General features: G+C 35.5%; 1 protein-coding gene and 1 pseudogene across 4 annotated transcripts in view; one reads left to right on the forward strand and one right to left on the reverse strand.

Annotated features, from left to right (window-relative positions):
* Positions 1-27,236, forward strand: part of TCF12 (transcription factor 12) — a 378,601-nt gene that overhangs the window by 32,640 nt on the left and 318,725 nt on the right. The gene's annotated exons all lie outside the window — the stretch shown is intronic.
* Positions 12,207-12,644, reverse strand: LOC308346032 (proteasome maturation protein-like; annotated as a pseudogene). Its single transcript has one exon. The product of its transcript is annotated as a proteasome maturation protein-like (transcript).

The following is a 27,236-nucleotide window of genomic DNA, read 5'->3' on the forward strand; positions in this document are numbered from 1 at the left end:
CTGTTTAGATGATCTCTGCATTGATGTAAGTGGGATGTTAAAGTCCCCTACTATTATTGTATTATTGTTGATTAGCTCCTTTATGTTTGTTATTAGCTGCTTTATATATTTGGGTACTTCTGTGGTGGATGCAAAAATATTTACAATTATTGGATCTTCTTTTTGCATTGTCTTTATTATTACATAGTCTTTGTTTTAAAGTCTCTTTTGTCAGATATAAGTATTGCTATTCCGTTTTGGGGGTTTTTTTGTTTGATGTTCATTTCCATGACAGATGTTTTTTTGTCCCCTTACTTTCAATCTTTAGGTGTCTTTAGGTTTGAAATGATTTTCTTGGCATGCCTGGGTGGCTCAGTTGGTTAGGTGGCTGCCTTCTGCTCAGGTCATGATCCCAGGGTGCTGGGATCGTGTCCTGCATCAGGGTTCTTGCTACATGAGGGGTCTGCTTCTTCCTCTGCCTGTAGCTCCCCCTGCTTGTGCTTGTTCCCTGTCTCTCTCTTCCTTTCTCTCTGACAAATAAATTCATAAAATTTTTATATAAAAAAGATTTTCTTGCAGGCAGCATATAGATGCATCGTGTTTTTTTAAAAAAATCTATTCTGTCACCATGTGTCTTTTGATTGGAGTGGTTAGGTCATTTACATTCAAAGTAATTATTGATAAATATGTATTGTCATTTTATTAATTATTTTATGGTTGTTTCTGAAGATTTTCTCTGTTCCTTTTCTTGTTTTTCTCTCATGGTTTGTCCATGTTTTCAACTCTTGAGTCCATCATTCTCCATCTTCATTCCACTCTCTGTATCTAAGCCTGGAAACTTCCTCAAGTCAATAAGTTTGGTCATTTGTAGGGCTTATATAATTTGTATCTTGCCTCTTGGAGATTAATGTTCTTTGTTGCCTGTTGTTCAGTGTCTTGAAAAAGCACTGACATTTATTTTCTTCATATTATCTTCATATTTTCTTCATATTATGCTTTTTTTCAGGTAAGAATGTAAACCTGTCTTTACTGGAAACAGAAGTTCTGCCTATTATATTTAAATTAGTGTTTTAGAATTTTTAATTTAAGTATAGTTGGCATATAATATATATTTCAGGTGCACAACATAATGATTCAGCAGTTATATATATTACTAAATGCTCACCATAGCAAGTATAGTTACTGTGTCATCATGCAAATTTATTACAGTATTACTGACTATATTCCTTATGGAGTAATTTTTAATCTGCATCACCTATTTTATAACTGAAATTTGTACCTGTTGATCCCTTTTCACCTATTTTGCCTATCCCCCTGTCCTTTCTCTGGTAACCAGAAGTTTATTCTCTGTATTTCTGAGTCTGTTTCTGAGTTTTAATTGTTCTTTTTTTTTTTTTTTTTAAGATTTCACATAAAAGTGAAATCATACGGTATTTACCTTTCTCTGATTTATTTTACTTAGCATAATTCTCTCTAGGTCACCTACCCATGTTGTTACAAGTGACAAGATTTCATTCTTTTTTATGGCTGGGTAATAGTCCATTGTGTTCATGTATCATATCTTCTTTATCCATTCACGTGTCAGTGGACACAGGTTGCTTCCATAGTGTGGCTGTTGTAAATAATGCTGCAATGAATATAAGGGTGCGTATATTTTTTTGAATTACTGTTTTTGTTTTCTTTGAATATCTAGAAGTGGAGTTACTGGGTTGTATGGTACTTCTATTTTTAATTTTTTGAGGAATCCCCACACTGTTTTCCACAGTGGTTGCACCAATCTACAGACCTACTAATAGTGTACTGATGTTCCCTTTTTTCCACATCTTGGTCAGCAGTTGTTGTTTCTTGGTTTTTTTGATACAGTCATTCTGATTAGTGTGAGGTGTTATGTCATTGTGGTTTTGTTTTGCATTTCCCTGTTGATTAATGATGTCAGGCATCTTTTCATTGATCTGTTGGCCATGTCTTCTTTGGCAAAATGTAAGTTTAGGTCCTCTTCCCATTATTAAATTTGATTATTTATTTTTTTGGTGTTGTGTTAGTTCTTTCTATATTTTAGATAGTAACCGCCTATTAGGCATACATTTTTGAATATCTCTTTACATTCAGTAGATTGTCTTTTGTTTTGTTGTTGGTTTCTTTTGCTCTGCAAAAGTTTTTTAGTGTGGTGTAGTCCCAGTTGTTTAGTTTTCTTTTGTTTTCCCCTTGTCTAGGGAGACATGCAGAAAAATATTCCTAAAGCCAATGTCCAAGAGTTATTGCCTATATTTTCTTTTAGGTGTTTTATGTTTTCATATTTTAATTTAGGTCTTTAATCTGTTTTGAATTTATTTTTGTATGTGATATAAAAAGTGTTTCAATTTTATTCTTTTGAGTGTAGCTGTCCAGATTTCCCAGCACCAGTTATTGAAGAAACTGTCTTTTCCCGTTATATGCTTCTGCTTTAAATTATTTTTAAAAAAGAAAGTTCATTTCCACAGTTGCACTGGCCACATTCTAAGCATATTAGGCCATGTATTGTTGTATGTAGTGCACTCTTACATATATTAAAAGCTCACATAAAAACTGCAACTAGCTTTTTTTAATATAAAAATTATTGAGTTTATGTTTAAACTAGGTTTATGTTTCTAGCTTTTATTTTATTTATTTGTCAGAGAGGAGGCGAGAGGGAGGGTGAGCATGTGCACACAAGCAGGGGAGTGGCAGGCAGAGGGAGAAGCAGACTCCCTGCTGAGCAAGGAGTCCAAAGTGGGACTCTGTCCCAGGTCCTGGGGTCATGACCTAAGCCAAAGGCAGGTCCTTAACCAACTGAGCCAACCAAGTGTCTCTGTATCTAGCTTTTTAATGTTAACAAGTTTATATTACCTTTCTAGTGGATTGTGAAACTGAGAATGGGTTTCAACTTCAGTGCTTAAAAAAAAAAAAATCTATATTGTCTTTCTGTAGCAGAGTGAGAAAACTCTGTCTTGTTGGGTCATGTCTTATTTTGAATTTTTTTCTGTTTCTTATGGCAAATAGGATTCTGATTGATAATATTCTGTATCCTTTATATTGCCAGGACTAAGACAGTGCTTGGCATGTGGTAGCTATTTAGATACTTGTTCATTCAAGAAATATTTGAGCACTTACTATGAGCCTGGCATTTTCTTTGTGATATGCGGGTAAAAGACTCATTTGTGCTGCAAACCTAATAGACTGTGAGTATCCATTGTTTTCAAAGAGGGGCTACAATACCCTAAAAGTGGAGTAAAACTGTATCCTAAACCTTAAACTAGATTTCTAGTCATTTCACCAGGTAAGATGGCACAACTGAGCTGCCTTACAGTCAGTCAGTCCAGTGGAAAAATAGTTCTTTCCTTTCCCTAGTGACTATCAGAACTGTTTCATGTAGAGAGAAAAGTCTCTAACAGTTTGATGAGCACTCTTAAAGAGCTGTGAGATGTTAATCACCTGGCTTCATGAAAAATGGAAGTAAGAATCTAGTTTTTTTTTTAAGGTTTTATTTATTTACTTGAGAGAGAGAGAGAGCGAGCAAGAGAGAGAACAAGAGTGGGGAGAAAGGCTGAGGGAGAGGGAGAGGCAGACTCCCTGCTGAGCAGGGAGCCTGATGCAGGGGAAGGGCCCTGATCCTGATCCTGATCCTGGGATTCAAGGATCATGACCTGTGTGGAAGGCACTTAACGGACAGAGCCACCCAGGCATCCCAGAATCCAGTTTTTATAGGAGAAAAAACCTTTTCTTCCAAGAGTCTAATCCATTGTAAATTGAAGAATTGGAGACAATTTAATCAATCTTTAAGTTTCTTGTTTTGACTTGGCTGTTCAGTCTACTTAATTGTTGAGAAAAAAATTTACATTCAGGATTCATATATCTACATTATTGAAATGGTTATGTATGTTGTTTATCACTTCATAAAATTGCTTATAAAAAGGTCACGTTTTGGTGATGGTGCAGGCAAATACTGAATTAGATGAAGTTCACAGGCCATCTGTTTCATTTCATTTTGTTCTTGAAATAGTGAAATCATCATTCAATTTTTTGAAATGACAGAATTAATCTGAATAATCAGTAAATAGATGCTGTAAAATATAGTATCTTTTATCAATGAAATCACTATCTCTGAGTTGTAAAGCTAGAAAATAGCATTTGTTAAATATGTAATTTATTTGTATTCTGATTTATCCCGAAAAGAATTTGAGTGAGAATATTCCCTTGTTGTAGAAAAGAAATGATTAAATTAAGACTTACTAGCTACTCATGTGGATTTTTAAAATAGGGATTTAATTAATAATAACTGGGTTTTGGAATTTGGTTTGAGTCATTTTTAAAATAAAATTCTATTTTTAAGTAATTTCAAAGGTCTTACAAATACATAGAGCAAAATTTAGGCATCCAGAGATTTGATTTGATATTTGAGGTATTTTGGTAGTTGTATCCAAAATTACTTAGCTAACCCAAAACTGTTTTATTGTGCCTTATCCTAATTCTTTGATATTTAAACTATTCTTTAAGATGATATAAAACCATTAGTTCAGTAAATAAGTACCTGTTCTTTGTTAACTTCTTCAGGGATAAAAAAGATGTATTGGATATGGTTAATATTATTCCATATATCTACGAAGAGAGACTATGTATACTATACTACTAATTCTAATACAAATATAAACCTTTTTTGGTATTCTTGTAGACATGTTAGGAAAAAATAGTGTGAAAAAACTTAATGAATAAATGGGTTAACCCATCTGTCTTTTTCCCCTTGTGTATCTAACCTTATTATTAAAATAAAAACCACCAGAGTACAGTACTCTATAGTTATATTTGTATGAGTAGTCTCAAGATCTTACAGTATAATAGGTAGCATAGTATAGTCACATACATAGTATTATGCATGCAGTATTAGTATGTGGGGAATGAATGCCTGAAAATTGTTCTTCTTAAGGCTTTGTCTTAGTAATGGTTAAGGTGTACTTTCCATCATTTTCAAACTGCAGGCCATTACCCTTTAGTGAGTTGAGAAAACAATTTAGTGGATCTCACACATCATGATCAATGCAGTAGAACAGAAGCTATGAGAATGCATCATATGTACTTACAGGATTGTTTTTATAAAATTTTAGTTTGTTATATAAATATACATTTATATACACTAGGTGGTGATATAAAATGTATTTAACAGTGGATGGTAGTAAAAAACAAACAAAAAAAAAACAAAAAAAAAAAAACGAAAAACAGCAACAACAACAAAAAACACCCCGAAAAAACCTTTGAAAGCCATGATCTCCTAGTTGATTTTAGCTGCCAGTTTCTCTTTACTATTTTGTAAGGTGTGAAAATGATTGGATTTGCACATCTGAGGTGTGATGGGTTTGGTCTTTGTTAATGCAGCTTTGCAAAGTACTTGACACTATTGCTTAAACTTCACTCCAGACTCCTGTATTGAATAAAAGGTCTGTTACAACTGTTTTTATTCTAGGTAACCTTTAGTCTTTCAGGTCACTGACCTTTAACTCGCCTTAGACATCTTCCTTTAAAGAAAGAGGGTAATTTCACTGACATTGGAGGCAATTGATATTTCTATCCATGTGAAGGAAAGAGTCCAGAAACATGAAGAGAGAAACTAGAATGTAACTTTGTAAAAACCAAAACACAGTATCACAGAGGAGACAGTTCTTCCAGTTAATGATGTAACCTACCTATACCTCAGTTTGCAAAGAAAAAGATTGTTGTTACTTGATTTCTCAGGTTATTTTCTCATAGAAAATGTGGAACTTTTCAGACATCTTTACTTCTCTTTCAGCTCTGGAATTCCATCAAATATTTGGAATGATATTATGAACAACTTGATTTTCGGGAATTCAGAACCCCTAATGAACTGGAAATGGACTGCATTCATTAATATGTGTGCATTCACATAATTTTCCATGAGCCTGTCTGGTCTGTTTGAAAAAGTTTATGTAGAAGAATTAAATGCTCATAGCCGTGCTCGCTTCGGCAGCACATATACTAAATGCTCATAGCCTGCATATTGGAAAAAATTATCTTGGAACTTTCCTTGAAGTAAATGTTTCTTTGAAGCAGATTTAATTTGTATTAATGTGTCAAGGCCACTGTTTTTCACTCCCTGTGAATTATTTTTTGATACTGTAATGAAAATCAAATGCAAAAGATAAATTCAGCATTTGAATACTCTTGACTCTTTCACTTTCTAGGAACACATATAGTTCTTAAAATTGAGGTTATTTTCAGAATCTTCGCAGGTCCTTGCCTTCATCATGCTTTTCAGTGCTTGATTTTTAGATTTTACTGTTACGGTATTTACTGTTAATATGAGAGCTACTTGAGCATAGAAAGCACAGCTTACTTGATTTGGGAATGTGGGGCAGTATAAGTTGAGTATAGATGGAAAAATAATTTCTTTAGGTCAGAAGTATTTTACATCTAGAAACATACACTTGAACTCTGGCTGTGATTTTTCACATGTGCCGTTTATTAGCAAATATGTTCTTAATGAAATTTTGACAGAGTATACTTTGTAACCTCTAACTTTCAGAGCCTTTACTCTTTCTTCATAAGGAAAGTTTTAATTCTAGGCAGAATTTAGCTTTGTTTGTTTAAATAAGATGCTAAATCTTCAGTCAGGGTAGGGGACATTCTTAACCAAGGGATCACAGCTGTATTTTTATTTTCAGGTTTTTTTCTTTTTTTTTAGGAAATTGTTTTGAGATATATGAAAAGGGAGAAATCTTTGATCAAATTTCAGTTGGACTCAGGGTTTTATTTAATTGGCTTTCATACTTTAGTACATCTGCTTTATAATGGAGATTCCCACCCACAATTTTCTCTCCTCTTCTTTAGATGCAGCTATTTATTGAAGTAACTCTGGTTCTCCATGAATTGGCAGATATTGTTGATAACTTGTATTACAGCAAGTAAAAATTGTTATGATTGTGACACAGGATATTCCCTGTGCCTGGAGGAGGAAACAGGCCAAGTTTGAACCTTGTTCATGTATGTATCATAGGGTGCTGCTAACTTGGTTCCTTGAGAACATGAGATTGCCATAGCAACAAAGGCTCTTTCAAGGCAGAAATCTTGGCAGAACATTCGGGTCTTTGAAGTGCTGGTTGTGTTGATAGGAAAGGATCCAGTCAGCAGTAAGCATGCAACTGTAGGCCAGCACAAGGAAAATAAGCATTTCGTTTTTAGCTTTAGCTTGAAAGCAAATATATTTTGAGTTTCCCCCCAAAGCTAATCTTAGCTCCAAACAAATATTTATATGAGGTTTTCTTTTCACATGTATGCTGTTTCAAGAACATAAATTCCCAAGCATGTGCTGTGTGATACTTTGGCTGGCCAAAGATTGTCTCAATTTTTGGAAAAATTGGTGTAGTATAATGCATTCTAATATTAATGCGTTTTGGTTTTAAAAGCAGAGTAGATAAAAATCATTAAAAATTGGGGCACCTGGGTGACTCAGTGGGTTAAGCCTCTGCCTTCAGCTCTGGTCATGATCTCAGGGTCCTGGGATCGAGCCCCACATCACGCTTTCTGCTCAGCAGGGAGCCTGCTTTCCCCCCTCTCTCTGCCTGCTGCTCTGCCTACTTGTGATCTCTCTCTCTGTCAAATAAATAAATAAAATCTTTTAAAAAATCTTTAAAAATTACTCAGTTCAGAGTTTGGTCTTATTTAAAAACTAGTAAAAAACACAAGTAAATCTTCAAACTCCATGATTTGCCTACTGTTCTCCGGATCCTAATTTTACCTAACCAACTTTCTCTCTCTGTTCTGCACCCTGAATCTCCACCTTCATCATGGTTTTGCTCTTGTGGCTGTTCTTGCATCTTCTTTTTTATGTGTTTTTGTGTTGTGTGCTAGACCTAATGTCTTAATAATAGCTTTTTTTGGTAGAAATTGTGTCCTCCACTCTGGTGCCTTTTAAGAAAAGACCGGACACATGGTTAGGACCTAGTTAAAAACTAGTTTATTGATGGTTTTAAATTGAAATATATTGATCAAGAAGTAATATTCAAATTATAGACTAGCCTTTCAATAGGTTGTATATGTAGTCACTGTAGGTAGTGTGCTATCTTGAGGATGCTGTGTTATTTTTAATGCTTGATCCCAGGATGAATAATAATTTGTATAATTTTTCCCCATCCATACTTCTTCATCTTACACTGATGAACCCAGAAATTATTTGCATGACTTTTCTCACTCCTCCCAGAGAATGGTACATGTAACTGGTATCATTTTAGATGCCTAGGGGAGAAGGGAATACAGCATATACAGTGAATGACTTAGGGTACGAGGGCTTAATTCTTTTTTTTCTTTTTTAAAGATTTTATTTATTTACTTGAGAGGGTGAGAGAGAGAGAGCATGAAAGGGGAGGGGGCCGGAGGGAGAAGCAGACTCCCCGCTGAGCAGGGCAAAGACTTAATTCTTATTTGGAAATGGGATGCATGCCTCACTTCTATATTATACTTAGTTACCTCCTGTGTGGATGACTTGTTTGAACTTTTCCATATGGTACTTTTACTATTCTTTTCTGTTATGTCTTTTTTTTTTTTTAAAGAAGCTGGTTAAACTTTTAAGGAAAGCCGTTCAAGGGACCAGGTAGAAATCTTGCCATTTTGATTTATTAGAAGCTATTGAAATGATAACCCTGTTTTAAGCACTACTATCTGCAAATTTAAAATACGGTTCCTGCTTTTTTAGCCTAGTTGAAAAGGGAAAAATTTTAGTATTAAAGAAACTTGAAAAAAATTTTCTCCTTCTAATCTAAAAATGAAGAGAAAGAGCAAATTTAGCTGCTGAATCAGGTTTTTAAGATTATTTTATTATCCCATCTGAAAAAGAATCCATTGGATATTTGCATGCATTTTATACCAAGAAATGTTAAACTTCATCCTTTGTTTTTAAAAGTCATTATTCATTTAAGAAGTATCTAAAGTACATAATTAAATTCAAAATTCACATTAGGCTTTTTGCCTTTGTTTACTGAGCAGGTTTAGGGGAATGCCCAGGGCCTTAGGGGGTTCTTGGGTCTTTTGGGTCAGATAAAACTTTAGGGATATTCCTCATTCACAGGATAGTTATTTTTCCCTTGATACAAGTAGAGTAAAGAAACTCTTGCAATTAGCTGATAGGGGAAGTGATTTGACTTGAAGATTTACATATCATTTGTCACTGTTTTTGATAGTATGTTATATTCAGTTGAATTTTCTTGAAGAAGCAACACTTTGTTTTAGTCATTTTTGAATAAAATCTTTATAAACTGTATTATGAGTTTTGTTTTCTTAAAGCTTCCTGGATATTTAGCTTTGTCAGGGTTATAGTCATGAATATTTGTTGTACTTTGCTCTAATACAGGGATATTTATTATGATGAAGGTTGGTAGGGTTGTTTGATTCTATGGGACTCTTTTTGTGATTTCTGTGCATGTATATATGTGGCATTTTAATTTTTTATTTCCTTATTACCTATAGTAATTTCTTACCTTGTCAGTTTTTAGCAGAACTGAGCAGTTTTTGGCTTTTATTATGCTGTATAGTCTGTTTGGTTCTATAATCTAACCTGCTAAAAACTGACTAGGATTAATGATGTAGGTAAGTTGTAAAGTCTCTTGTTAAAATCAAGAGATTCTTTTGGTATATGAAAATAAGCCAGGGAATGATTTTCACCTCTCTTGTGGGGAAGAGTGCATCAGCTTTATTTAAGCTTTTTTTTTCCTAGCTTATTTCTCTGTTTGCTTCTGGTTATTGTTGATTGCAGTCACTTGATATGTGGCTACAAGATATATAGACTGTTGTGATTTCTTCTTCAAGTGACTTTGATATTAAAAGCAATTTATTAAATATTTTTTCTTTCATATAGTGGCAAAATTTGAAAAATACAACAAAGTAAATGATTTATATATATTAAATGTATTTGAATATGAACTCAACCAATTGTGAATTAAAGGTATATCAAGTACTTAATAAATAACAGAAATGTTTTTGGCATAAAATGGATTAAGTTGATTTGGATTTATAATTATTGGTAGTGATTACTTCATTAAACTCTAATATGCCCTGACCAAGGAACATTCTTTTGAATACCTTCTAGTCTTTTCTGGTGTGAAGAAGCCTTTTTGTAAATGTAAAAGAAAATAAAGAATATTTAAATCATCCGTTTTGGTTATTGAGAGCAGAGATTGAATGGCTCAGTTAAGAAATACTTGTCAAGGATATTCTTTGGTACTGGATGAAACATAGTTTACTAAAATGATGGGTTCTGTATAGCTCCTGAAACTTGTGGCTACTATATGAACCTTTTTAAAACTCTGGCTTCCATTCATTCTTCTGTGTTTGTCAGTCTGTCTAGTTCACTGAGTGAGGAGGATAGAGCTGTGTCTGGCAAGGCCCAGATGTGCCTCTTTCCTCACTGTGGCACTCTTGGCTTTTTGCTGAGTTTTCTGTATTAGGGAGTAGGCCAAGTTCATTGGGGAAGAAGTAGGGAATCAACTGGTTAGGACTTGTTCTGGTTCAAAAAAGTTCATAAAGGGAGAGAGGATGGTCATTACCTGGATGGTGTGGGGAGGGGCACTACCGCAGGTTTTTCAGCTCAGTCTCCCTGCAGTGAGAGAAGGAGATCAAGTATAAGGGCAGATACTCCTATTTCTATCCATTGGAGCTCTTCTAATCTGAGGAACTTGAACACAGTAACCATAATGGAATTGCTTTAAAAAAAAAAAAAAAGTGAGTGGTGTTTCATATTTTGCTAGTTAAGTGGAAGAGTTTCTCTTGTAGCTAGATTAAAAAAATATAAATTTTTTGAGCTTCTCAATGGTTACTAAGTGAGAATATAATTTTGATCCCTGTTGGGGCACCTGGCTGGCTCAGTCGGTAGAACATGTGACTCTTGATCTCAGGATCATGAGTTTTATTTACTTAAATAAATGAATAAACTTAAAATAAATTTTAAATTTAAAGTAAATTTAAAAAATAATAGTTTTGATTCCATTTCTTTGTCTTGTGTTTAATTAGAAATAGTTGAAAAAGCTGGCTTCCATTATTTTCTTTTGGATCTATTCATAATACTACTTTTAGAACACGAACCAGAAGAAGTCAGTTTACTTTTCAGTCAATTTGAAACAAATAGGAGCCATTTGCAAGTGCAGCAGCGTGGCTTTGACTTTCACTCTGACTGAAATGGGAAGCTATTGGAGGGAATGACATCTCATTTAATGTTTTAAGAGGATTACCCTGGTTGCAGTGTAGAGAATAGGATAGAAAAAAGAGACCTCTTAGGAGGCTAAGAACATTGGTTAAATTTGAAATATACACTGAAGGTAGAACTGATAAAACAGAACGAATAGTTACTCTAGTTGAGAATGGAGAAGACTAAAGGAGTAGGTTCTTTTTTTTGAGTTTATTTATTCATTTGACAGAGATCACAAGTAGGCCGAGAGGCAGGCAGAGAGAGAGGGGGAAGCAGGCTCCCTGCTGAGCAGAGAGCCCCATGTGGGGCTCTGTCCCAGGATCCTGGGATGATGACCTGAGCCGAAGGCAGAGGCTTTAACCCACTGAGCCACCCAAGTGCCCTGGTCCTTTTTTTTTTTTCTTAAATCAACATATGCTGGTTGCTTTAATTTTTTTACTTTAAAGACAAGACCAAAAAAAAAAAAGACCAAAATCAAAACCTTTAAACTTATACTTTTCAACCTGAAGGAGTCAAAAAATAGCTACAATTCTCAAATAGTATCAATAAAGCCCAGTATTATTCTTATGAATATTAATGGACTCTACTGAAACAAGGTGTAAAATATAAATCTCTTATTTTGTACTTAATTTGAAGTGTTGCCACTGAAATCAATTATAGATGTTTATTCTGAAATATGCTACTATGAAAGTCAGAGACTCAAATGCTGGTAGTGGTTATTCAAAATTAAATTTATGGAATACCCAGATAATAGGTTTAATTGGAACCTGTAGACAGTTTTGAAATACTCATTAACAACAATTTTTTAAAGACATAGAAGTCTGTTGTTTTATGTAATTGGATGTTTTAAAATGATCTCCCTTTCGTGCTTTCAATCTTCACATGGTCATTAAGCAAAGACCCAAATAATTTCAAATGACCACAGATACTGTGTAGGCAGAAATTCTCATGTGTCAGTACTTTTAATGTTGTGTACATCAAATTTTAGTGAAAAGATGACTAGAGACAAGATGCAACCCTTCTATTTTCAAGAATAGCACAACAGATTATGCAGTAAACCGAGTTTATATTTCACCATCAAGTATGGTTCTCCCATTAGTTTATTTTGTGACAGGTCAAGAATATCTTCAAATCCAGTAGTCCCATCATTACTCATCAGAATAACCAATGAAAGGTTTGATCTTGGAAGAAATAGAAGCTGAACCTGCTACACAACATTGAACTTCATTTGTAATTTTAGTGGATCAAATAGACCATGGGTGTTCTCAGTGTGGAAAAATTCATTTTATCTTGGTTGAGCTGGAAATTATTTTCTGATAATTGAAGATGATGACTGGGTGAAAGTTCGTTTTCATACAAGGAAAACCTTTCGAAGATGATCATGGCTTTCAAAAGGTCCACTGGTTGAAAGTTCAATAATTGGAATAGTATCCTTTAACTGAGATCTAAGTTCTCTGACATTCATGTTCAGCTTGTTCTGTGAGTAGCCCAGTTCATTTTTTAAGAAAAAGGATTGGGAATCTACTTTTAGACATGCTAAATACCTATTAGATATTCAGTTGGTGGTATTAGTAGTAATTCAGTATTCTGGTATGTTCTAGAGAAGTGAGCTGGAGGTTATACTCTTGGGATCATCTGAAAATAGGGAATTTAAAGTGATGGGATTGGAGTGAATATACATGAAAAAGAGGTGAAAAGACTGTATATGCGCTTCAGCATTTACAGGTTGAGGTGATGAGCAGGACAGACTTAAGAAGGCCTGTCCAGAAATACAGTGGGAAAACAAGGCAAGTATGGTATCATGGAAGGCATATGAAGAGAGCGTTTTAAGGAAGAAGGGCTGCTAATAAGGGTATTAAGTGGTGCTGATAAGACAATTAAGATGAAGATGACGAACTGACCACTTTATTTAATTATGTGGAGGTCATTGATGACTTCGAAAGGAGCAGTAGTGGTAGACTGGAAGAAACAGGAATCTAGTGGGAAGAAGTTTGGGAGAGTGGAAGGAAAGAAATAGAGACAGCAAATACAGGCTCTTTATCCCAGAATCTTGCTCTTGTGGGAAAGATAGAAAATGTGCTGTTGTGTAGTTGTGTGATGATGGGAAGAAGTAAGTGGGTCAGAAGTAGTTTTTAATCTTTTTTATCTCTTTTGAGAGTTAATATAGCATGTTTATAGGTTCATGGAAGTGAGTGAGTAGAGAGAAAAAGAACTGATGTTACTGGAGGGAGAGGAAGAATTGCTTGAGCTGAGAGGAGGATAGATCAAATGCACAGGTGGAGGGAATAGGTTTGGCTAAGAACAGTGGCAGCTCATGGTAGCAAGTGAGAAAGTAAAGTGCATTAAATTAATCAGTATGATTCATTTTTTAGAAATAAAGAAGTGTAAATACTGTTACAGTATTACTTTCTATGTGACTTTTATTAAATCTAATAATAAATATGTGAATATTGTGATAAAGTTTGTATTGAAAGGTGTGGAGGAGCTATAAAATGTTTCTATTTAAAGAAAACAGTTGAAATATATTTAATTAAGTAATTTTGCCCTTCATACAAAGTCACTGTCTTTCTCCATGGTTATTAATTGATGGACATAACTTTTAAGATAATATTTGTAAATCAGCACATCCTAACATGCTTTAGCTTGCTTACACAACTAGTGTAAGTAATCATTGTCAATTTCATGTGATTAGACCAGTTAGTTTTAGCATGGCCACTTCATGGTGACTGAGTATAGATGTGTTGTAAGTTTCTTTTTAAGAGTTAGATATACAATGGGAGGAATCTTAAACTACAACTGGTCTGTCTCATTTGTAAGTTAGATTTTTGTTTAATATAAGGCAGACAAAAAAGGGTTATAGAACAGGAAAAATGAGATAGAGACACAAGAACATATGGAAATTTGGCACATGATAAATCTGGCACCTCAGAACACTATGGTAAAATGAGCTTTTTAAGAAATGGTTAACCATTTGGAAAAAAGATAAAATTCAATTCGTACCTCATATCATATAGAAAAATAAACTGCAAATGGATCAGAGATCTCAATGTAAAGAATGAAACTACAAATATGAAGAGAAGAGATGGATGAATTCTTCTGTAATTGGGGTATAAAGAAAGCTTTTCTCTGTGACTCAAAATATAAATGCAACAACAGGAAAGGCTGATAAATTTGACTATAAAAATATAAAGTAAGACTTTTTTATAGCAAAAGCAAAGACACCCACTAATAACAAAGTCAGTAGATACAAAACTGTAAGAAAATATTTGCATTATCTATCATAGATAAAGGACTAATAAGCCTCCTCTATGATAAACCTTTAAAAATAGAGGGTAAAGAGAAAAGACCAAATTGAAAGAGATGCCATAAGCAAAAGAAATAGACAGTTTTCACAAAAGGTATAAAATTTTTCCTTATTTGAAAAGATACTCACTTTCACTTATAATAAGAGAAGTCCAAGTTAAAATTTACACCAAGATGACAGTTTTCACCTGAGATTGGTAGAAATTTTAAAGTACAATGAGATAGTCCATTAGCTCTGAAGAAAGAGGTATTTTTATACTTTGTTGATAGCCGTGCATACTAGTATTTTGATATGATTGTACCCTAGTTTGGTGCAGGACAGCTCAAGAAGTGACTTCCTTGCAGAGCAACAGGGCAGGGTAAGAGAAGTGTTTATTATTATCTGAGGCACTTTAGAACATACATTTGACCCCTTCGCTTGGTCCCTTTTGCTCCCCACAAATCTTTCTGAGATCAGAAAGAGGTGGGAATTCCCACCGCTTTCTTCCCATTTTGGGCCTACCTTCAACCTTTATGGTCTTTCCTACCAAGATTGGCTTTTAAGAGGAATATAAACAATCCTTTCCCAAGACAGCTGGGCTACAACATGTGAATCCTGTTTTTGATTACAGGAAACTGAATATTAAGTAACTCTGTCTTATTATATTCCTTTGGTAGCAAGTCATATTCTCTCTTTCAGGGTTATTGGATTCGTCAGGCCTGTGAGAGCAAAGGTCAGGTGATTGGAAAGACCAAAATTAGTTTACTAATTAAGTAAAATTATCCTCCTTAACTGTGGTTTGCATAAGGTATGCATTATATGTATGTGCGAAGAGAAATGTTTTGGGGACATTTAATCTGTGGAATATATCAAAACGTATGTGTACTTTGAATAGAAACTGTTATGTGCTATGTAAATACAAACTTTACGCATTTTATCCTACACTCCTGTGTGTATGCATTGCTGATTAATATTTAGGTCAGTGATGCCACAAGGAAAGTTAACTAATCTGAACTCAACAGTGCCCTGATTATATATCATCATATTCAGAGTTATTTTGTTTGTGTTTGTTACTATAGCTGGGATAGAAGGTGATATGGCAATTTGTAATAATAAAAATCAAGTTAAAAGATGAATTATGAAAAAAAAAGATGAATTATGTTGTTGGTGGCAATGTAAAATGGTGCAAACTGCTTTGGAAAACAGCATGGCTGGTCCTCAAAAGGTTAATCAGAGTTACCATATGACTTAGCATTTTCAGTTCTAAGTATATACCCATAAGAGTTGAGAACATGTCCACTCAAAAACTTGTACTTGAGTGTTTATAGCAACATTATTTATAATAGCCAAAAATAAGCAAGAGGTCTGTCTTGTGATCAACATGTAAGTGTTGTATATCCATAAAATGGAGTATTATTTGGTGATTAAAAAAAATAAAAATAGAGTACTGATACATGCTACAACATAGATGAACTTTGAAAACATGCTAATTGAAAGAAAGCAGTCACAAAAGTTCACATTATTATATGATTCCATTATACGAAGTGTCCAGAATAGGCAAATCTGTAAAGATAGAAAGTAAATGAGTGGTTACCAAGGTCTGGGGCAGGGCAGGTAATGAGCAGTAGATTAGAGGGGATAAAAGGGGTAGGGACTGTGAACAGATATGGATTTCTCAGAGGTGCTGTGTGATGAAAATGTTCTAAAATTTGATAGTGGTTATTTGATGGTTGCACAACTATGAATGTATTAACTACTGAATTACACACATTAAATATGTGAATTGTGTGGTATGTAAATTATATGAAGTTGTATAAAAGAAATGAATTACCTGTGTGTAGTGACTAACAGAAAGTTTTTTTCCCCATCACTAAAATGTCTGTGACCCATTCTTGTGCATTGCTGGTGAGAATGTAAATTGGTGTAACAAAAGAGGAGGAAGAAAAAGAGAGAAGGGACTTTGGCAGTATCTCACAAAACTACATTAGCATTTGCCTTTTCTTTTCTTTTAGAATGTTATTAACATGTAATGTATTATTTGTTTCAGGGGTGCAGATCTGTGATTCCTCAGTCTTACACAATTGACAGCACTCACCATAGCACATACTCTCCCCAGTGTCCATCGCCCAGTCACCCCATCCCTCCCATGCCCCCTCCCCTCCAGCAGCCCTCAGTTTGTTTCCTGAGATTGAGAGTCTCTTATGGTTTGTCTCCCTCTCTGATTTTGTCTTGTTTCATTTTTCCCTCCCTTCCCCTATGATCCTCTGTCTTATTTCTCAGATTCCTCAAATCAGTAAGATCATATGATAATTGACCCTCTCTGACTTATTTCGCTTAGCCTAATACCTTCAAGTTCCATCCACGTCGTTGCAAATGGCAAGATTTCATTTCTTTTGATGGCTGGATAGTATTCCATTGTATATATATTCCACATCTTTATCCATTCATCTGTTGATGGACATCTAGGCTTTTCTGTAGTTTGGCTATCGTGAACATTGCTGCTATAAAGTTTTGGGTGCACGTGCCCCTTTGGATCACTACATTTGTATCTTTAGGGTAAATACCCAGTAGCACGATTGCTGGATCGTAGGTTAGCTCTGTTTTCAACTTTTTGAGGAATCTCCATGCTGTTTTCCAGAGTGGCTGCACCAGCTTGCATTCCCACCAACAGTGTAGGAGGGGTCCCCTTTCTTTGCATCCTCGTCAGCATCTGTCGTTTCCTGACTTGTTCTGACTGGTGTGAGGTGGTATCTCATTGTGGTTTTGATTTGTATTTCCCTGATGCTGAGTGATGTGGAGCACTTTTTCATGTGTCTGTTGGCCATCTGGATGTCGTCTTTGCAGAAATGTCTGTTCATGTCCTCTGCCCATTTCTTGATTGCATTACTTGTTCTTTGGATGTTGAGTTTGATAAGTTCTTTATAGATTTTGGATGCTAACCCTTTATCTGGTATGTTGTTTGCAAATATCTTCTCCCATTCTGTCAGTTGTCTTTTGATTTTGTTGACTGTTTCCTTTGCTGTGCAAAAGCTTTTGATCTTGATGAAGTTCCAATAGTTTTGCCTTTGGTGATGTTTCTAGGGAGAAGTTGCTATGGCTGAGGTTGAAGAGGTAGCTGCCTGTGTTCTCCTCAAGGATTTTGATGGATTCCTGTCTCACATTGAGGACTTTCATCCATTTTGAGTCTATTTTTGAGTGTGGTGTAAGGAAATGGTCCATTTTCATTCTTCTGCATGTGGCTGTTCGATTTTCCTAACACCATTTGTTGAAGAGACTGTCTTTTTTTCCTTTGGACATTCTTTCCTGCTTTGACAGGTTGGTTGACCATAGAATTCAGGGTCTGTTTCTGGGCTCTCTATGCTTTTCCATTGGTCAGTGGGTCTGTTTTGGAGCCAGTATCATACTGTCCACATTGACTTGATGATTACAACTTGTAATAGAGCTTGAGGTCCGGAATTATGATGCTGCCAGCTTTGGTTTTCTTTTTCAACATTCCTCTGCCTATTCAGGGTCATTTTTGGTTCCATATAAATTTTAGGATTATTTGTTCCATTTCCTTGAAAAGAGTTGATGGTGTTTTGATAGGGATTGCATTAAATGTGTAGATAGCTCTAGGTAGCATAGACATTTTCACAATATTTGTTCTTCTAATCCACGAGCATGGAACTTTTTCCTTCTTTGCGTCTTCCTCAATTTCTTTCATGAGTATGATATAGTTTGCTGAGTATAGATTCTTTGCCTCTTTGGTTAGATTTATTCCTAGGTATCTTATGGTTTTGGGTGTAATTGTAAATGGGATCAACTCCTTAATTTCTCTTTGTTCTGTCTTGTTGGTGTATAGAAAGGCAGTTGATTCCTGTGCATTGATTTCATATCCTGATACTTTACTGAATTTCTGTATGAGTTGTAGCAGTATTGGAGTGGAGTATTTTGAGTTTTCCACATAAAGTATGTCATCTGCAAAGAGTGATAGTTTGACTTCTTCTTTGCTGATGAGGATGCCTTTTATTTCTTTTTGTTGTCTGATTGCTGAGGCTAGGACTTCCAGTACTATGTTGAATAGTAGTGGTGATAGTGGACATCCCTGCCATTTTCCTGACCTTAGGGGAAAAGCTCTCAGTTTTTTCCCCATTGAGAATTATAGTTGCTGTGGGTTTTTCATAGATGGCTTTGATGATAGAGGTATGTACTCTCTATCCCTACACTGTGAAGAGTTTTGATCAAGAAAGGATACTGTACTTTGTCAAATGCTTTTTCTGCATCTGTTGTCTCATATGGTTCTTGTTCTTTCTTTTATTAAAGTATTATATCACATTGATTGATTTGCAGATGTTGAACCAACCTTGGAGCCCAAGAATAAATCCCACTTGGTCGTGGTGAATGATCTTTTTAATGTACTGTTGGATTCTATTGGCTTGTATTTTGGTGAGAATTTTTGTGTCCATGTTCAACAGGGATATTGATAATTCTCCTTTTGGTGGGGTCTTTGTTTGGTTTTGGGATGAAGGTAATGCTGGCCTCTTAAAATGAGTTTGGAAGTTTCCCTTCCATTTCTATTTTTCAGATCAGTTTCAGGAGAATAGGCATTGATTCTTTAAATGTTTGGTAAAATTCCCCTGGGAAGCCATGTGGCCCTGGGCTCTTGTTTGTTTGGAGATTTTTGATTACTGCTTCAATTTCCTTACTGGTTTTGGGTCTGTTCAGGTTTTCTGTTTCTTCCTGGCTCGGTTTTGGTAATTTGTATGTCTCTGGGAATGTATCCTTTTCTTCCAGATTTATCTAATTATCTAAATACCTAATTTGTTGGCATACAGTGCTCATAGTATGTTCTTATAATTGTTTGTATTTCTTTGGTGTTGGTTGTGATTTCTCCTCATTCATTCATGATTTTATTAATTTGGGTTCTTTCTCTTTTCTTTTTGATAAGCCTGACCAGGGGTTTGTCAATCTTACTAATTCTTTCAGAGAAAGAGCTCCTAGTTTCAGTGATCTGTTCTACTCCTCTTTTGGTTTCTATTTCATTGATTTCTGCTCTGATTTTTATTATTTCTCTTCTGCTGCGTTTAGGCTTTCTTTGCTGTTCTTTCTCCACCTCCTTTAGGTGTAGGGTTAAGTTGTATATTTGAGACCTTTCTTGTTTCTTGAGAAACGCTTGCATTGCTATATATTTTCTTCTTTGGATCACCTTTGCTGCATCCCAAAGATTTGAACAGTTGGATTTTCATTTTCATTTGATTCCATGGATTTTTAAAAATTCTTCTTTAATTTCCTAGTTGACCCATTCATTCTTTAGTAGGATGCTCTTTAGCCTCCATGTATATGAGTTCTTTCCAACTTCTCTCTTGTGGTTGAGTTCTAGTTTCAAAGCATTGTGGTCTGAAAATATGCAGGAAATGATCCCAGTCTTTTGGTACCGGTTGAGACCTGACTTGTGACCCAGGATTGATGTATTGTGGAGAATGTTCCATGTGCACTAGAGAAGAATGTGTATTCTCATGCTTTGGGATGGAATATTCTGAATATATCTGTGATGTCCATCTGGTCCAGTGTGTCATTTAAAGCCTTTATTCCGTTGTTCTTCTGTTTAGATGATCTGTCCATTTCAGTGAGGGGGTTGTTAAAGTCTCCTCCCATTATTGTGTTGTTGTCGATGTGTTTCTATGATTTTGTTATTAATTGGTTTATATAATTTGCTGTTCCCATGTCAGGGGCATAGATATTTAAAATTGTTAGATGTTCTTGTTGGACAGACTCTTTAAGTATGATATAGTGTCCTTTCTCATCTCTTATTATAGTCTTTGGTTAAAATCTAATTTGTGTGATATAAGGATTGCCACCCCAGCTTTCTTCTGATGTCCATTAGCAAAGTAAATTGTTTTCCCCCTCACTTTAAATCTGGAAGTGTCTTTGGGTCTAAAATGCTGTCTTGCAGTCAGCATATCGATCAGTCTTGTTTTTTTATCCATTCTGATACCCTGTGTCTTTTGATTGGGCATTTAACCCATTTATATTCAGGGTAACTATTGAAAGATAGCAAATTTAGTGCTATTGTATTGCTTGTAAGGTGACTGTTACTGTATATTGTCTCTGTTCCCTTCTGGTCTGTGTTACTTTTAGGCTCTCTCTTTGCTTAGAGGACCCCTTTCAATATTTTCTGTAGGGCTGGTTTGGTGTTTGCAAATTGTTTTACTTTTTGTTTGTCCTGGAAGCTTTTTTAATCTCTCCTATATTTTCAGTGACAGCCTAGCTGGAGATAATATTCTTGGCTACATATTTTTCTTGTTCAGTGCTCTAAATATATCATGCCAGTCCTTTCTGGCCTGCCAGGTCTCCGTAGCTAGGCCTGCTGCCAATCTAATATTTCTACCATTGTAGGTTACAGACCTCTTGTCTGGAGCTGCTTTCAGGATTTTTTCTTTGTCTCTGAGATTTGTAAGTTTTACTTAGATGATGGAGTGCTGACCTAATTTTATTGATTTTGAGGGGGGTCTCTGTGCCTCCTGGATTTTGATGCTTGTCTTCTTCCCCATATTAGGGAAGTTCTCCACTATAATTTGCCCCATATGCCTTCTGCCCCCCCCTTCTTCTTCTGGGATCCCAATTATTCTAATATTGTTTCATCTTATGGTATCACTTATCTCTCGAATTCTCTTCTGGTGGTCCAGTAGTTGTTTGTCTCTTTTTTTCCTCAGCTTCTTTATTCTCTGTTATTTGGTCTTCTGAATCACTAATTCTCTCTTCTGCATCATTTATCCTAGCAGCAAGAGCCTCCATTTTTTATTGCACTTCATTAACAGCTTTTTTTATTTCAACTTGGTTAAATTTTAGTTCTTTTATTTCTCCAGAAAGGGAGAAATATCTCTAGTATCTTCTATACTTTTTTCAAGCCCAGCTAGTATTTTTTTTTTTTAAGATTTTATATATTTATTTGAGAGAGATAGCACAAGTAGGCAGAGCAGGAGGCAGAGGGAGAGGGAGAAGCAGGCTGTCTGCTGAGCAGGGAGCCCAAAGCAGGGCTTGATCCCAGGGCCCTGGGATCATGATCTGAGCTGAAGGCAGACACTTAGCTGACTGAGCAACCCAGGTGCCTTCCAGCTAGTATATTTGTAATTGTCATTCTGAACTCTGCTTTTGATATCTTACTAATATCCCAATTAGGTCCCTAGCAGTTGGTATGCTCTTCTTTTTTTTTTTTTTGAGGTATTTCCTGCTTTGTCATCTTGTCCAGAGAAGAATAGTTGAATGAAAGAAAGAAATGCTAAAAGTATAACAATGATCCCAGAAAAATATACACTAAAGAAATCAGAAGAGACCTGAAACTGGGGGGGAAAGAAAGAGGGGAAAAAATATGATCAGGCTGGTGAATAGAACAGAGCTACACACTAGATTTTGGTCTATTAGAAGAAATTGCCTTCTAGAATTTTAAAGGAAGAAAAACATACATATACAAAAATAAGGGTAAGTACGATGAAAGGGTGGAATATGACTGTAAAGATGATAATTTTAAAAGATTTTTAAAAGAAATTAAGCTGATTTAAAAAAATTTAGAAAAAAGAGAGAAGTGGGAGACTAGAACAAAGGCATACACTAGATTTAGGGTATATTTTGGTCTGTTAAAAGAACTGTATTCCAAAATTTTAAAGAAAGAAACATATATATGCCAAAAATAAGATTAAATACAATGAAAGGATAGGTTATGATTATGAAAATGGGAATTAAAAAAGATTTTTAAAAAGGTATTGATAAAATAAGGTGTTGGTGAAAGTAGGAAAGAAGAAAATTAAAAAGAAAATAGAAAAAGAAATAAAGTTTTTAAAAATTTAACTTTGAAAGACTAAAGAACCATGGAGAAAAAGTCATGAATTCTATGTGCTGTATTCTCCTAGTGCTGTGGTTTTGCAGTTCTCATTGATTGGTGAACTTGGTCTTGGGGGAATGTTCTTGCTGATCTTCTGGGGGAAGATCTTGGGGGAGGGGCCTCTTATAGTGACTCTCCAATATCTTTGCGCGAGGCCCCATACCAGGGGCCAGGCTAAGCCATTTGCTGGGGTTTGCTCTTAGTAGCTTTTGTTCCCTGAAAGTTTTCTGTATAGCTTCGGAGGATGAGAATGAAAATGGCAGCCTTGCAGTTTCCAGCCCTGGAGCAGCCGAGAGCTGCCCGCCCCGCCCCCGCCTTTAGTGAGCCATCAAGTAGTATGGCTGTGCCATGGATCACAGTTTTTGGCAACCCTGAGCTGAGATCCTACTCCTCATTCTGTCTTTGCAGCCGGCTTCCCCGTTCTGATACGTGGGAGCTCTGCTGCACTTAGGCACCCTCGGTCTTTCTTTGACCCTGAGGGTTCTGAGACCACACTGTCCCAGCGAGGATTCCACCCCCTCCCTTAACCACTGGAGTGATGTCCCTCTGTGCAGCAGACTTCTAAAAGTTCTGATTTTGTCCCCCGCTGCTCTATCAATTGTTGGTAGCTGGCTGATGGAGGCTCCCCTCCACCCTGCCCCCCCACAGTCTGTCTTACCAAATATCGCTTTGGATTAACTTCTCCACATGTCCTATCTTCCAGAAAGTCGTTGCTTTTCTGTTCATAGAGTTGCTGCTGTTCTTTTCTTTGACCTCCTATTGAGTTTGTAGGCATTCAGGATGGTTTGATAACTATCTAGCTGAATTCCTGGGACCAGATGAAATTAGGTCTCCTACTCCTCTGCCATCTTGCTCCTCCCCTACTTTTTCTTTTAAGATTTTATTTATTTGAGAGAGAGAGAGAGAGAGAGAAAGAGACCGTGAGCAGGGGAGAGCGGCAGAGAGGGAGGGAGAAGCAGGCTCCTTGCTGAGCAGGGAACCTGACAGTGGGCTCAATCCCAGGACCATGGGGTCATGACCTGAGCCAAAGGCAAACACTTAACTAACTGAGCCTCCCAGGCACCCCTACATTTACTTTTTGACCCAGCAGTTGCACTTCTGGCAATTTACTCTAAAGATCCAGCAATGCAAGTATATATATGGATAAGATTATTCATTGCAGCATTTTTTGTAGTTGTAAAATATTGGAAACAACCTACATGTCAATACAGAGAAAAATGATTAAACTGTAGTGCATCCACACACCGTACAGGTATAGGAAGGAGTAAGGCAACCTCTGTGAATTGATAAGTAGTGATTTTTAGGATTATATGTTTAAGTACACAAGCAAAGTACAAAAGAGCAGCCATAGTATACTACCTTATTTAAGAAAGAAGGCAACATAAGAAAATATACACATATCTGCAAATGAATTACAGGAAGAATAAACCAGAATCCACTGACACAGTAAGAACAGGGTAGAAAGAATGAGGGATGGGCGTGAGATTAAAGTAACAGAGGAGGTTGTGACATACTGTGGATACCTTCTTGTAAGATTCTGACATTTAGAACTATGTTAATGTTTCATATGTTTAAAAAATCTGTAAAGTTAGAAAAAAAATGAAAACAAAAATGGACTAAAACAGAAATGAATGAGCGAACTCAACTAATTTCAAATGAGTAGCATAATTACATGTGGGTTGGGGAAGGATACTAACACAAGTAATTTTATTTTTTTTTAAAGAATTTATTTGTTAGAGAGTGTGAGCAGAGGTGTGGGGGTTGACAGGTAGGGAGAGAGAGAATCTTAAGCAGACTCCATGCTTGAAGCCTGACATGGGGCTCAATCACAGAACCCTAGGATCACAACCCAAGTTGAAACCAAGAGTTGAATGCTTAACTGATTGAGCCACCCAGGCGTCCCAATCAAGTAACTTTAGAACATAGTATTGGACTATATGCCTCAAGGTTGACAACAAAAAGAACCCTTAAAAACATACTGAACTCTGGTTTGTTAGGCTTTGTTTTTTTGTGTAGAGTTCTGGGTCACCAAATCCAAAAGTACATTCTTTGTATACCAGGATTGAGAAAATAGGTAAATAATTATTTTATGAATAATGGAAGCCAGATTTCTTATTGAGGAGACACTTTTAAATATGAAAAGAGGGAAGGCTGGAATGACAAAATACTATAGTGTTCAATTAGAATATGAAGTATCAATATAAACTCTTCTTTCCGTCCATGCATGTGTGCATCCGTCCATCTGTTTGTCTAAGAAATAGTTATAGGTGAGATGTGTGTGTGTGAGTATACATGTATGAACATGTGTGTGTGTGTATTGTTTATTTCATATGTTTTGTACCAATTTCCCTTGCACTAATCTTGCTAGATGATTTTTATTCAATAAATTTACCATTGACTAAACTTGCTAGGTAAGAATTTATGAGATTATTTAGGTGCTATTTTTGTTTTGGTAGTTGAGCCATTTACTGAAAAGACTTATCAAGTACATTTGCTAAAACATTAGACTTCTGGCTATTTATTTGTGAATAGTAGTGACCTCCTTAAAATGTATTTGGTTTAATTTTGTAAAGGATCCTTCAAATTTTCTTTTAAGAAAAATGTTTGTAATATTGATAAAATATTATTAAAGGACTTCCTATAGCAAATATTTTTAGCTTACATGCAAGTGGAAAACATGTCTGTAGCTATCTTTCATGATTAATAGATTAAATTCATTTTGACATTTGGATTTATGTACCTGCATCTAGCTTGTGGCCATGATCTAATAATAATTAGGATATGGTAATGGGTCATTTAAAATAGTAGTAATCAGTATGCTTTTATCTGTAGTTGACAAAATATAGTCTAAAGGAAGAATGAAAGATGTACTGGAATTTGCTAGTAAACCCTACTTTTAAAATTATATTAAAAATATATAATTACATATATGGTTATAATCATACTCCCGTACTTTGTATATAATCATAACACTATACTGTGAAAAAAAAAGGTATGAAACTGAAGGTATTTTAATGATTGCCAATAAATGGTGTCATAACTGAATTTTGGTAATTTCAAGTTACTAGAATCCATCCAAAAATTTTTGAATTACCTAATAAAGTCTGCTTTTCTATAAAATTTGTGTGAAAATATTAAGATAAGCTAGTAACAAAAAACTGGCTTTCTGTTTCTTCCTATTTAACATGAGGCGATTCTAAGCATTTATAGCAGTTAACTGACAAACAGCCAATTGTAAATAACAATTTGAATAAAAGTTTAGAATTCAGTTTTTTTTTTTTTTTAAGGAAAGTGGCTTCCCTTATATCTCAGGCCTTTAAAGAGGTTTTATTTATTTATTTTTTTAAAGATTTTATTTATTTATTTGACAGAGTTCACAAGTAGGCAGAGAGAGAGGGGGAAAGCAGGCTCCCCGCTGAGCAGAGAGCCCAATGCAGGGCTCGATCCCAGGACTCTGGGATCATGACCTGAGCCGAAGGCAGAGGCTTTAACCCACTGAGCCACCCAGGCGCCCCTAGAATTCAGTTTTTAAAGAAAAAATTTTTTAACATCTAAATTGAGGTCTCTACGCATTAATTTCTCATTAAAAGTGATCAGAGATACGTGGAGAAAATGGCCAATCTCATATTTGAGGCAGGAAATAATCAAAATAAGCCTGAAACAACTTGTCTTACGAGATAATACGGAAGCTTCAGGAACTATAGAGTCTTGTCAAAAAGACTCACAGTCCAATTTGAAGAACTTTCTACTGGCTAAAAATGGGACAATTTGAACTTTAAAGTTAATACCTGTGATAGATTAAGACACAACATATATGTTTAAGTGCTTCAGTTTATAGTGATTCCTAAAAAATTACTGCTCATACTGGTGGGGATACTAATAAACCATTTATTATTTTTGAAAGTGGAAAGATTTGAATGTTTATGTTGCCTTTCCTCTAAGATCAGTACCATTGGGCTACTAAATAGTAAACAAAAAGTTTCTTTTTGTAGAACTATTATAGTTAACATATGGGAAAGGAATTATAAAATTAGAGTATCACCATTTTTGTAAGCCCTAATAAATTAAGGAATATAGTTGAACATTGTAGGTACTAACACCAGAGAAAGACAGCTAGAACATTTGCTTCCTGATAGAAGACATAATAACTACCCAGAGAGTAGTCTTGCTCACCATCCCCCAGAAAAAAAGAATTGAACTTGAATCTCAGAAAACATCTCAATTCAGCTACTAACTTATAGAAAATACAAAAGAGGAAAATTTTAAGTAATAACAAGTAGATTAATCAGAAAAATCTAGACTATGGTAAACTTTATAGAACAACTTACCAGTTTCTTTACTCTCTCCCATAAAAATCTCAGAGAAAAAATGTGATGGGAAACCTTTGAAAATTTACACATTTCAGGAGCTCAACAGCCACATATGGCTAAGGACTACCATATTCAACACTGTAGATATATAATATTTACATTATTGTAGAAAGTTCTGTTGGATAGGTAAATTAGTTTCATGGGGTTCCATAACAAATTACCATAAACTGGGTGGCATAAAATAAGAAATTTATTCCTTGACAGTTCTGGAGGCCAGAAATTCAAAGTCAGTGTGTTGGCAGGGCCACACTCCTTTTGAAGGCTCTAGGGGAATATACTTCTTGCCTCTTCTAGCTTCTTTTGGCACCCTAATGTTTTTTGGTTTGTGGCAGCATACCTTCCGTCTCTTCCTCCATGTTTGCATGGCCTTTTCCCTTATGTCTCAGTGTCTCAGATTTCTCACTCCTTTTTCTTTCTTTCTTTCTTTTTTTTTAAAGATTTTATTTATTTATTTGACAGAGATCACAAGCAAGCAGAGAGAGAGAGGAGGAAACATGCTCCCCGCTGAGCAGAGAGTCCGATGTGGGGCTTGATCCCAGAACCCTG

The sequence above is a fragment of the Martes martes genome (assembly GCF_963455335.1).
Source record: "Martes martes genome assembly, chromosome: 7".
NCBI lineage: Eukaryota > Metazoa > Chordata > Mammalia > Carnivora > Mustelidae > Martes > Martes martes.